The sequence below is a fragment of the Anolis carolinensis genome, chromosome 2 (assembly GCF_035594765.1).
Source record: "Anolis carolinensis isolate JA03-04 chromosome 2, rAnoCar3.1.pri, whole genome shotgun sequence".
In the NCBI taxonomy this organism is placed as follows: Eukaryota; Metazoa; Chordata; class Lepidosauria; order Squamata; family Dactyloidae; genus Anolis; species Anolis carolinensis.
Genome location: NC_085842.1, coordinates 162,957,975 through 162,972,048, shown reverse-complemented (window position 1 = coordinate 162,972,048; position 14,074 = coordinate 162,957,975). Strand labels below are relative to the sequence as shown.

Below are 14,074 nucleotides of genomic sequence, written 5' to 3'. Positions count from 1 at the left end.
GTCATCACAAGTTGTATGGACTCAGCTTTTTGTGGTAGACATATTAGCACTCTGCTCTGAACCTTTATATTTTCTTATCATGAGAAAATATGGAAGCCATATTTTGAATTCCAGAGATGAAAAGTTGATGGTAGGAACATGTATGAAGTGTGGAGCACTCTACTTAATGAGAATCAGCTGTAGGAATGTAAAAAATATTAACAAAATGTCTTGTTCTCAACAAGAAAATAGGTCTCAACACCTTGAAACATTCCACAATTTTTTTTTCATATTTCTGCATTCATTTGCATAAAAATGTTTTAGTAAAACCATCCTTATGCAGAAAACTGCCGGTTTTATGCAAAAAATACCACCGTTAATGCCAAATGTTGCAATTTCCTTTTGTGCAAAAACATGTGTTTTGTGCAAACTCATTTGTTTTGTCAAAAAAGTACAAGTAATTGTTGGAAAATGTCCAACAGTGTGGGGAGAAATTTTTTGAAATTGCTTATTTCGTTCTGACTTGGAAAAATAAAGTTGGACATCCTTAATTTGTAATTTGCCTTAAGAAAGACAGGCCTAGGAAATAGGGCAATTTAAATCTCATAGCTTGTTTTTTTTTTTTTTTTTTTGCAAATATTCCTCATTTACCCTTTCTCTTTCTGTTGGACAAGTTGTCTCTTATTTATGGTGCTCGGCATTAGTTGTCCATCTGCTTCTACTGCTCATCTTGGCGATGAGAGCCACAGTGGTTTGTGCCTCAAAGCCTTTTGTGGGCGGCCCTCTCTTTATTATGAACGAAAGTCATCTCTTCCTGCCCAAAACTGATGCCAACAGGATTTGTGAAAGGAACTAAGCAGGTGTTGGGTGGGGTTGGCATTCATCAGCCAACCCACAGGCAAGCTGTAGAGCACCACAGATTTGACAATGGAATGGGGGAAGACATCCCTCACTGGCTGCCATCAAACAATGTTCCCTGGGTGCTACCAGAGGACGGAGGCTAGGATCGTGATTCTTCAACTAAGTAGCCAATGCAGAAGCACAACCATGAACAAGCTTCCACATCCAAGCAAGAGGATGTGTCTCATGAAAAGGCAGCCAAAGAAATGAAATGGAACTCAATATAAGAGGCTGATCTGAGACATGAATGGAAACATAAACTAGGTAGTAAGAAACAGGTTTTGATTTCTTAGCGCACCTTTCAAAGTACATGAATTTATAGTGGCCCTTGCAGGCCTACCAGCAGATGGAAGTAGATTTCTGAAGGAAATGATAAGAGTCTGGGTGTTGAGGAAGGAATTTGACTTAGATGGTCTGTTAGGCTGACATGGAAAAGCTAACTACAATGCCCAGAAAGCAAAAAATCAACTACAAAGAAAAAATGTATATCAAAATGTGGAGGAAGAGTCCACAACAAGAGAAAGAGGCTTCTCTAAGGTCAAAAGAGAGCCCTTAGTACTATGACAGTTTGATTTCATGGCTTGGACCTGAGTTTCTCGTTTTCATGGGTCATGTCCAGGAGGAGACAAGTTCTCCAGTTTTGGTGGATTCCGGTCCAGGCTTGAGGAAATATTTGTATCAGCTAGCAGAGCAATAGCTTGCTCTAATTTGCCATGATGCATCATGAAAAGACTCTCAGGATGTACAGCGATATTGGATTCATGTAGGGATTTTCTCATGAATTAAAAGAGACAGTCCAATTATGAATCAAGCACAATGTGACTATGGAACACTATGATGTTGTGTGGTAAGCCCCATTAACAGGCACTTTTATTCTGCTATAATTGTGCATTCTTTTGTAATAAAATTCTTAACGTTCTTTACTTCATCTCCCTAAGAAAGTGAAAAAGAAAAATTCTCTCATTTTGCTTTGATCTGCATAGATCTTTTAACTATGACATCTCTTAATTTATACCGTGTGTGTGATCAGTTGCAATCAACTGTGGCTGTTACTTAATGCATAAAACATCACCAGGGTTTACTATTAGATCTCTGATTTTAGCTCATACATTTCAGGTACCTTATGATCCTAAATTCACTAGCTTACTTAGTATGCATTGGCTGATAGCTAAAGCAAAGGTGGGCAACTGTGGAGAAGCCAGGGACTACATCTATTTTTTGGTGAAATGTTTGAAAGGCACACTTTTTTAGTTTGGTTTCATTATTTGTTTGGTTACACTATGGTGAGAGGAAAGTGAACCACACTACATAATAATCTACACAGATGCGTATTTTGCCTCCCTCCCCATAGCAGATGAAATGATAGGAAAAAACACAATCACTGCCAGAATAACTCATCCTCTTCCTTTTCCACCTCCTGCTACGTGCCTGGTAAAATGGAGAAAAACTGGTACAGCCAGCTTCCAGAGTGCATAGTTCTGGGTCTTCAGAAGCAAGATGCAAAGAGGACTGCATCATAAGCAACTTCCAAAGCTCCTCTTGACCCCATCCCAGTCTGAAGACCCAGAGTCAGGAAGCATCTGGCTTTCTACTGAAGAGGTGGCTTCTAGCAGCTGCAATGGCTTTCCTTAATTTTCCAAGATGGTAGGATGGGAGAAAGCAGATGGACGGGGATGGCTGTCCCATTAGTCGTGGCTTGCTGCTTGTCTTGCAAACATTATTTTGAAATTAAAGTCCCTCCAAATAGTGAAAAATATAACAAACATGATTTGAACCGCCACAATCTCCTTTTGTGGGGTAAAAACCTGATACATTATTTTGTTCTCCTATGGAATAAGTGAAAATTTACATCCCAACAAACAAGTCTCATGATATCCTACAGTAGAGACACTGGCTTTTATTTTTGTTTTAAGTGCCAATAAAAATATGGGGGAACTCTCCAACTCTGTATTCAGGGGTCCAAGGTAGTATGCTAAAAGGGCAGGGTTACCACCTCCTAAGCTAAAATGAGAGAATTATCTTTTTCTAAATATGTGATTGTACCCACACACAACCACTTTAATTCACACTGCAAAGCGAGAGTCCAAAACATTATTTTGGTGACAATCTGTTATACAAAGCAGGTCCGTCTAAGAAGTATATTCCATTCTAGCATTCTTTAATTCATTCTGAGTTTCTCTCTGTCTTTAGCAATGGAACTGTTTGCTTCATTAATACATTGAGTGGAGAACTTTTTCTATTTTAAGAACATAAACTACGTTAAGCACTCTGATGAAGGGGCTCATAATTAAAATGAAAAGAAATCAATCCTAGATCAGTCTAAGGAATTAAGATTGCAAAATACCAGATGCAAAGGCATTACTATCTCAGAAGTATCAAGGGACTATGAGATTAGGAATAATCAATACCTGATGGATCATGTGTTCATTACACAATTTAAACTTTATGCAGATTGTAAATATTTTAAGAGCTATATATTATATCTTTTAAAAGAATGACTACAGGACCTGAAACAAGAAAGCCACTGATTTCTTTGGGCCTTTTTTCATCATTGAAGAAAAGTATTTCTCAAGCACAAGCACAAGCACAATATACTTATTACACAAGTTTGAAGTACAAAGACGACAGTATAAAGTGATTTTTGTCTGCATCTGTCAGCAGCTAACTAGCTGTCATCCACTTGCCTGGCAAGATGCCTTATTTCCTCAGAGGAAGAATCTAATTAGCAGGCATTTATAATGTATGTTGAAGTCTCAGACATTTTTACTTTACATTCAGGAAATTTTTGAGATTCCCAGTTGCTTTCTAGGAAGGAAACAATGTTCACTTATTCCTTAGTAAACATCAAGCTTGACTGGCAATATGTGAACTCAATACCATGTAACTCAGTAGGAGAGAGGGCAGAAGGTCACAGTATCTTGTCCTTTCCAGGATAATCAGGTGAAAGCATGCTACTGCAGCATCTTCCAACTTTTTAAATCACTTTTGCCAGCTTGATTATTCTTTGATGTTGCTCAGTCTCTGTACCACCTCTGAAATATTAGCAGGTCTACCATGATATTTAATATACATAATAAAATACATGCATGCAGCATGGAATGAACAATATGGGGAAGTTAATTATACTGATTAAAGCTAGCTGGGAAAGCTGTGTCTATGCAATGTCATGTAAAGTACTAAAGTACAACTCTCGTGTTTGCAGCACTGGTATTTGCTGCTTCATTTATCCACATGTAGCCCACAATGGGTTAAACTCTTGTGCCGGCAGGACTGATGACTTGAAGGTTGGGTTGCTGACCTGAAGGTTGCCAGTTCAAATCCAACCTGGGGAGAGCACGGATGAGCTTCCTCTATCAGCTCCAGCTCCATGCAGGGACACGAGAAGCCTCCCTCAAGGATGGAAAAAACATCAAAAACATCTGGCCGTCCCCTAGGCAACGTCCTGGCAGACGGTCATTTCTCTCACACCAGAAGCAACTTGCAATTTCTAAAGTCACTCCTGGCACGAAAAAAATTATCCACATCTGCCAAAATAGATCTTCTTTAGGCATTTTGTAGATCCTGCACAATTCTATGACATTCTTGGGTCAAAAGTCCTTCATTTCAAAAGGGTAAATGGATCCATGCTAAGCCCAGGAATGCATCTACCGTGAGTTCTGTGGGTGCCTAACCTTGAAAATATTTGGGGGCAGAGTGTGACAGGTAAACTACTATGGTGATTGGTGTGCACTATGAAGACCAAATCACCATGACAATGAAATATCTGCACTGGTTATCACTTGCATGCCATGACCAGTCAAGGGGATTGTTTTTAAACTTTAAAGTAATAAATAGCCTGGGCCTGAATATCTGCCTCCAGATAAAGGAGATATGAATTTGTGGAAAATTTGCAATTGATCACTTAAATTGAAAGATGCAAATTTAGAGATATTAATATAGTTTCCACTGAAATCCAATGTATTTTCAGCAAAGTGAGTGAAGAGGTGGTGCTTGTGGATGGGCCATTCCAATGCCCTTCTGCTCCCTCTCTCTCCAGGCTCAAGACTTCAAACAGAAGATTTTATTCCATAACATACAACACCTAGCGGAGGCATACTGGCAGTACTGGGGAGCAACTATCTGGTTTGGGACCACAGCCTACAACATTGTCCTTATATTACCCATCTCCTATACTAGACAATAATTCATCTCCATCTGTTTCGGTTCATTTTCTCTTTTTCTAAGATTGCATATACATGTTTCTGAGGCATCTGAGACATTACAGGGTTTTAAAATATGTTGCTATGCAATAAAGAAAAACGGATTGACTGACAGCTCTGAACTTTGAAAAATTGGCCCCTCCAAGTCTTCGAGAAATAATATGGATTACACTATTCCATCAGAAACAGAACTGCCGCAAGAAGCAGATTCTCTTTGGGGGGGGGGGGGGGGGGGGGGAGATAAAGCACAATGATTCAACAGCTCAGCAGATGAACCTGCTATGCCACTGGGGGTCCTAGGTCATTTATAAAAATGCAAAACAGGACAGTCTGGAGATGCCCTGCTAGTTGCTTCTCCAGAATGAAGACTCTTTGTGAGTACTCTCTGAAATATGTTTGTTAGTAAATTGCATGTTTACTGTAACACTATCTAACCCAGAGTTCAACAGATTGCCTGCAAAAAATATCATGGAGAACTGTGTTAAAAGTCTAAGACCAAGATTTATTACATCTATAGTGTTCCCGAGCAACTAAGTTTGCAATTTTATCCAAGAGAACGAGAAAGAGAGAAGGTTACTTTAGCATGACTTTTTTTTTTGTAATGTTTCATTATCTAGATCAGGGGTCCCCAAACTAAGGCCCGGGGGCCGGATGCGGCCCTCCGAGGTCATTTACCTGGCCCCCGCCTTCAGTTTTATAGTATAATATTAATTGTAATATTGATAATAATATTATAATGTAATACAATATAACACTAATAATAATACCATATAATAATATTAATTATATATTCTATATTACATATAATATTACTAATAATATTACAGTATAGTAGTATAGTTCAATATAGTAATATATAATGCTAATATTGTGCTATGCTAATAATATAATATATTGTATGTACATATAATTTGTAAGCCACTCTGAGTCCCCTTTGGGGTCAGAAGGGTGTGATACAAATGTAGTAAATAAATGCAGTAAATAAATAAATAATAAATTTTAGACTTAGGGTCACCCAAAGTCTGAAATGACTTGTAGGCACACAACAACAACAACAACAACAACAACAACAACAACAACCCTAATTAACTTGACTATCTCATTGGCCAGAAGCAGGACCACACTTCCCATTGAAATCCTGATCAATGTATGTTGGTTAAAATTGTTTTTATTTTTAAATATTGTATTGTTCTTTCATTGTTCTTGTTGTTGTTGTTGTTGTTGTTGTTTTTGCACTACAAATAAGACATGTGCAGTGTGCATCGGAATTTGTTTGTATTTTTTTCTTCAAATGATAATCCGGCCCCTCAACAATCTGAAGGATTGTGGACCGGCCCTCGGCTTAAAAAGTTTGAGGACCCCTGATCTAGATGGAGGCCAAAAGGGGACCCAGACAGAGAACGATAATCAATTTGGGGGTGGGAGGCTGAAGGAGTAAAACCATTTTCCCCTGTGTTCCTTTTATTCCCCCCAGCTATGTCTCCATTGTCAAAACGGGGGGGAGGGGAGGGGGGATAATCAGAGAAAACTGGAGAAATCGTTTTCTTCCTTCAACTCCCTCCCTCCCCCTGTAAAATAGACTACCCTTCTCTGCCTAGACCCCCTTTTGGAGTCTGTCTGGATAATGGAACAGTACATTTTTGAGAAACCCATGCTGGCTCTGAGATATCATAGCATTTGTTTGAGTGTGAACAGCCTGACTGTTTAATGATCTTTGCAACAATCCTGGTATTGAAATCAAGGTAACTCATTGGTAGTCTTTGCAAGGAGTATGTTTTTTGAAGGATTTTTCTTCCAACGTGAGGTTAGAGCAGTGCTAGTTATGAGTGCATTTGGTACATTGACTATATTTTGCCTGCTCTTGTTCTTGACCCATGCAACTGAACAAGTACAGGGTCATAAGCATAATATAAAATCAGGGTTAAAGGTTTCCACAGTATTCTCCAGAGTGCAAATCAAATTAAAGAGATGAAGCAAGGAGGGTGATACATTCCCTTTTGATCTTAATGAAGTTGGTTGCTCATTAGCAGACTCTTCTTCCTTTCGTTGTTGCTCTTCCCTGTTCCAAATAATTAGTAAAGCACTGAAGGTATCTTAAATGCATTTAAAGTCAACCTCAATTAGTGAAACTGAAAATGAATGTGAAGTGTATTGTAGGAAAGAACCCAAACACACTGATATATTGCTACTTTACAAAGCGCAACCCCCCCCCCCCCCCAAAAAAAAAAAACCCCTAAATGTATATCAACTGTGAGAGCTCAGCAGGGAGCTGCAATGGATTGCAGTTCTCCATTATGTGCATCAATACATCTTATGGAACTAGATTTTTTTTTTAAAAAAAACCCTCTTAAAATATGCATCTAAACTAGGTCTGCAAAATCTGGCCCTCCAGGTGTTTTGGACCTCAGCTCCAAAAATTTCTGACTAGAACTTTTGGGAGTTGGAGTCCGAAACATCTGGAGGGCCACAAGTTATGCAGGCCTGATCTAACTAAATGAAACCACCAAACAAATTAGGACTATTTTTGATGGCAATGCTGCTGTTTAAAACAGAAGGGTTGATGTGGATGAGGAAGGGAGGAAAGGCAAGACACAATAAGAGGCACAACTTGGACTCCAGACTCCATTCTGTTCATATAAAGAAGGCTTTCTTTGTCACCTGAAAGCTCTCAGTCTTCTCCCTTCCTCAAATCTATCCTTCACCCCAAACACACATCTATTTATAATAATAATAATAATAATAATAATAATAATAATAATAATAATATATTTGTTTGACCAGTCATATGACCATTACAAAGTGCAACATAAATAAAAACAAGGCAAAAAGGATGGGAGGACAGCAGCTGGCCTTCTGTTTGCTGTCAGAAGCTTATTTTCCTGATTCTTCTTTCAGGAAATGTGCTCTTTTCTTAATAGCTTTCAGGATAAAAAGGCTTACTCTCATTATGGTGGATCTTTCTTGTCCTTGCAAGAGGACTGTCAGAAGATCCTTTCTGTTGGGGGACCTAAAATTAGATAGTAATGGATGTAAATATCTGTGTCGAAGTTCAGCATATGCTGGGCAGTCAATCAAAAAATGTTCGATATCTTCCACTATTTATTCTCCCAGACACAAAATCTCTCATTTCTTGGGATGTTACAGTAGCGACCAGTTTGCATCATAATACCGTGTTGTTCAAACCCGGCCCTGGTATATATTCTTCTTAAGGGTAACGGAACTGGAATAGTCAAATAGTGTTCTAAATGAATATTCATTTTGTGGGAGGCTAAAAACTTTGTGGCAGAAGACCTACCTATACTTGCTAGGTCCAATTGAGCGTAGATATCATGAGTGCGTTGCATGAGCACTTGTTTTGCCCTAGGTCCTAGATCATTCAAAAATTGTAAAGGAAGGCCAATTTTAGCCATCTCATTGTTTAAGGCCACTACCCATGAAGACTTGTGGGCACGCTGGTCTTGATCCTCTAAACATAGGCGAGGAAGTCTACTGGAATTTGTAGATATTGGGTGACCTTTTCAAACAAGGTGCAAGAAGACAAAAAATGGAAGAGATCATGGCTCAGGAAGTTAGATCTTCCCATGCAAGCCCATGTAATTCCAGGGGAAGCAGAAGGCAACTGACTACAGTTGAAAGGGCCATATATAAGGCTGAACAAATGAAAAAAATGTCACAAATGAAAAGCAACGAAAACATTATAAAGCGTTTATGTTAATAGAATGCAAAAGGCAATGGGAATGAACAAGCTAACTCTTATATCATGCCATGCTTCCTTTTTGCTTACTGTGTTTTCAACAGCCACCACAGTTCATGAAACCCTTTAATACATAAAACTAGCTGTGCCCAGCCACGCGTTGCTGTGGCTTTTTTTAGTGGTGTTGGTCAATGTACATAAGGTTTTATTTTTGCTGTGACCCTGTCCCTCTTTTATACTTTAAGTTTAAGCCGCCTTGGAGTGTTACTAAATCAATTAAGTGACACAAAATCACCAGAAAGAGCCTCCATGGACATATTGCAGGCAAATAAGTACTTACTAAACGATAGTCCAGCTGAGGTGTTCTTTGGAGGGGTAAGTTCCTCGCCAAGACCATCGCAGCCTCCGAGTCCACCATCATGGCCCCTGATACCCTCGGGGGGAGTTTTCCAGGAGGCGACAGTCCTGGAATGCTCATTTGGGGGAAATTGCCCTTTTGGGGCAAATCCTGATGACACCTGTCTCTGGTCAAACCAAAAATCTAGGAAGGCCATGGGGCCATGGGAGCAGATCCGCCTCAGTGGATGGAAGCAGAGCCATTGGACATTTCTGCAATCCTGCAAAAGAATCCAAGGACGATCACCGAGGCCCAAAAGCCAGAAGATCGCTGCAGATGTCGTTGTCTTCCCTTGTCTGAAAGACAAGCTCAGATCAAGGCCTTGGAAATGGCACCCGGTGTGGGGATTGCTAAAAGGGAATTGACCTCCCTATGGCCAAGTCCCAAAGAGAAACAGCACATGTGCAAACGCCGTACGAGAAAGAGACGGAAGCACCATCTAGGGAAAGGCCCTACTTCCGGTGAGGACATCCCCAAAGTAACTGCTCTTGAGGGGAATCCACATGAAGCGGTTTCTGGTGGGAGCTCCTCCGGAGGAGATGTCTCCGGCCGAAGAAACTCTATGGGGGCCGATGCTGAAAAAAATACTGAAGAAGCTCTAACTCAGGATGCCCCAGTGAGTAAGATCGCATCCAGAGGGGCTTTTGCGAGGGCAGAGAACATTTCCGCCGACATACAGAACAGAGAATTGCCCGGAAGTCAACGTTCTGAACATGTGTCGGTCAGAGCCACAAGCCCTAGTTCATCAAAACGCAGAGCCCAGCAGAAAGGCTACAAAACTAGAACTTTTTGGGGGGCTGGTTTTAGGGCCAGGACAAGAATGCCGAAGGCACTTTCAACACAAAGGATGAATACCTCTCCAGTTAGGGACACTATTAATACAAACGGGGAAGATAGAGCCACAGAAGAGGGTCATTCCAAAAACCCAGCGGCTGGGGGCTCATTCCCTCGTTGCAACGGAACACCTGCACGTCCTAAACAATGTTTAGGAGACTTCGCATTTACTCCGCTGTGCCCACAGGCTGGTGCTCAAAATCATACCCCCTTGGGCCTTGCGTCATTCCCTTTTCTGGAGGTGGTTCGAACATCAGGTACCTAACTGACACTAAAGACGAACCCAGAACTGGGAGGACGATCCCAGTAATCATCGGGAGAGGGATATATGAGAATGATAGCATGCTGGTCTCTTAAAAGAGACAAAGTCAGCAACAGATTCGGCCTTCATCTGTTCTATGTGATATTCCCAAGTATGATAACAGTGGTCCTAGGTCAAGTGCCAGAGTGAGATCGAGTCGATTGGAAACTCGTTCTCTTTCCAACTTGCATTCCATCCCTAGGCATACAGCCGAGAAGGTGCTACCAACGCCCCTCTTGTCCCTGCTATTATTCAATGCTAGGTCTATTGTCAACAAAACTGCTACCCTCTCTGACTTTATTCTCGATCAAGCAGTGGACCTGGTTTGTATTACAGAGACCTGGATCCATGAGGGTGATAACATTCCCTCACATGAACTGACACCTCCAGGCTTCCAGATATTTCAACAGCCACGGAGTGGGGGTCGGGGTGGAGGGGTAGCAATACTCTCCTGTGATTATTTTACCATCAAAGCTATTCCAACTCCAAAGATAGCCGGTATTGAGTGTGTTGGTGTGGTCCTGGCTAGCAGGGAATCCCTAGCCATTCTTGTAGTTTACCGCACGCCTGGGTCTCCGGGAGAGAGTCTGCTAAATTTATTAGATCTTGTGGCAGACTGGGTCCTGAAGTTCCCCAGACTTATTGTTCTGGGTGACTTTAATGTACATGTCGAGGCACTGCCATCTTCATCTGTGACTAAGGACCTAGTACCAACCTTTGAAGCTCTGGGGCTCTCACTACTCAAGACTCGCCCTACTCATCGGGCCGGCCACACCTTGGACCTGATTTTTAATATCGGAGTAGAGGTCACGAGAGAGGGTGAGCAAGGGGTTGACGGTTGTGTGTGTACGCGCGCCACAAGGGTGCGGAGGATTGTGTTTGTGCACATGCGTACATTGCCAGTTGCAGTTTTTGGCCTTTTTTTGATCTTGTGATTGTGTTTTTAGTGTAATTGTGTTGTATCGTACTTGACGTGGGGATGATGGATTGTGTTGTAAATTTTCTAGTTTGGGGGTTTCGGGTTTTGCTGTTTGGTCCGTCACTGCGACGCCAAAAGCCTTTTATATATATATAGATAGATTGAGAGCTGGAAACTCTTCATCTTAAAGAAAAGCTGAGACTTTCAGAAAAAAACCCAATTTCTTTGCCAGACTTCACATTCTGTGATGAACCATCACACTGACCTGAACTGAACTTTCACTTGGAAATTTGACAAGGCAAGTGCAGAGAGGAACGGTAATCTAATGAGGACAAAACAAATTGCCCTAAAGTACTTAGTGAGCAAGTATTTTTTTAGAACGAACACAAGGGGATAAAGGAAAGAGAGAGAGAGAAAGTACAACTTAGAAAATTGAGCCAAACATAAGATGACCGCTATAACGACAGAGATCTAAGAGCTGTACCCTGTAAAAGATTTGGAGGCAGACATGTTTGACTATTAACTCTGCTTCACCGTTATTTGTTTCTCCAATAGCCTGGAACACTTTAATTCTTTAATCTCAGATTCAGGCTCAACTGAGCTTTCATCTATCTGTACAGGAGAGAGGGGGCAGAAAGAGGAGGAATGCTTTCCCCAAGTCAGAGTGAACCCAGGAGGATAAGGTTTGGTCTTTAAATCCCTCTCTGCAGAGCTATTTTTAATGTTCAGGTTCACAAAATGGATCCATCCTCTGGCTTGAATGCTTTCTAGCTGATTTCCTACCTATTATAGTTGACACAAGCAGATGTTTGGCTTCAGCTGCATTTAAGACTAAAGGCTTCTCTCGCATGACTTCTCATGCAGGCTGTTGGAAGTAATTTAATGTGACAGAACATTTTTAACCATGTTTCCCTATACCTCCCTCCACATGCCAAAGAGAACCTTTGCCAGAAAACGGTTAGAGCTAGTTTGATTTTTAAAAAAGCATTATTTATTGCTTCCAAGGCTTTTTGCCTATTACTTTAGATCTATTTCTGTGACCAGAAGTGGTGTCATCACATCAAATTAGCCTGCCATAATATATCTGTTCTTCTGACATAAGCTCTTCTGACATATTGTGAAGCCTTGGCAACATCTGAACGCGTCGTACATTGTTTATGCAGTGCAACATACAGAAAGTAAGGAAGCAAGTCTCACGTCTAATGAGTTAAGGTACTCATTTGAACTATGGCGTCAGCCTCAAAAAACATTTTTATTGGAGCCTCCAGTTAATCATGCAGAATTCTATTGCATCTCTTTTACTCAGATAAAGCAGACCAATCCAAGTTGTATTTGTTCAATACACCCATTGTTATGTCCATGGCTTATTATAATTGGCAAAACATCTCTTGATACCCAGTGATTTTACCTGCTACCTATCCATCTGTAAACTTCCTGCAGTCCTCACATACTGCTTTAACTAAGGTTAATATTCAATATCTTCAGTGAATACAAAAATCAAAACCTGGAAAAAGGATTTTGCGCAAGTAGCAACCCTACTCAACTCTCCCATTTTCGCTTGCTCCACAACCTTTTACCCACATGGAAGATAGACACAGCCCATGCAACAAGGTTTGAATACACTAGACATGGATGAGAGTGCTCAACAAAGATGGGCAACTGAATAAAAAACTTTTAGCATGCTAACTCAAGTGTAGTGCCCACATGATAGTTACAACTAATAGTACTGTCTAAACCAGTGTTTCTCAAATTGCTCCTCAATGTGTTTTGGACTTCAGCTCCCAGAAATCCCATTCAGCTTATGAGCTGTTAGGAATTGTGGGAGCTACACTAGTCTAGATTGTGCACCGTCCAAAAACTGGGCACCTTCCAGGAAAGGTTATCAAGACAGGCAATGACATCTACGGACATCACCATGCAAAGTCAGTATGTGGCAAAAATGGATAAGGATAATATGTGGCATTGCCTTGAAGTCTTCAGATTTACATCATTTGCCTTAGGAATGCTTAGTGTAGACCAGAGTTTCTCAAACTGTACTCCCCCAGATGTTTTGGAATTCAGCTCCCACAATTCCTAACAGCTGGTAAGCTGGCTGGGATTTCTGAGAGCTGAGGCCCCTCCCATACAGCTGAATAAAATCCCACATTATCTGCTTTGAACTGGAATATATAGCAGTGTGGGCTCAGATAAACCAGATCAAAGCAGATATTGTGGGATTTTCTGACTTGATATTCTGGGTTATATGGCTGCTTGGACGGGCTCTGAAGTCCAAAACACATGGAGGAGCATTCTTTGAGAAACACTGTTGTAGACCACAGTAGGTGACAATCTATGGCCTTCAGGATCTACTATATCATGCTGTTAGTTTCTGCAGTCTTACACACAGAATGCAAACACAATGTCAATTTCCAAGATATGGTTGCTTTCATCGACATTACATATCAAAAGATTTACAAAAGAAAGCCTTTATACAGACTTCATTATGTTTCACTTTGAAAAGGGAACTATAATATATGTTTACTGATTTTTAAAACAGCAAGAAAATTCATCAACATGTTATTTAATAATAAAAAAGTATATACCATACTGGGTATAAAAGGAAACCAAAAGAATTTTTTAAAATCAAGCTTACATGTGTTGGGACCTTATTTAGATTGGATCTTCAATCACAAATATTGTAAACTGCTTTAAGTTCCATTTGGCTGAAAATTAGGTTATAAGTAAATAAATATGTGATGGGAAGCAAATCTCAATGAAATTTGGTTCTGAATGATTTTATTATGATTATGCCCTTGCTATAAATAACCCAAAGCTTTGGTAACAAAAATGGTTTAGCTATTACAGGATACAA

The 14,074-nt window shown here is 40.4% G+C and overlaps 1 protein-coding gene across 3 annotated transcripts in view; it reads right to left on the bottom strand.

Annotated features, from left to right (window-relative positions):
- The window catches only part of stxbp4 (syntaxin binding protein 4), a 152,290-nt gene that overhangs the window by 54,083 nt on the left and 84,133 nt on the right, over positions 1-14,074 (bottom strand). The gene's annotated exons all lie outside the window — the stretch shown is intronic.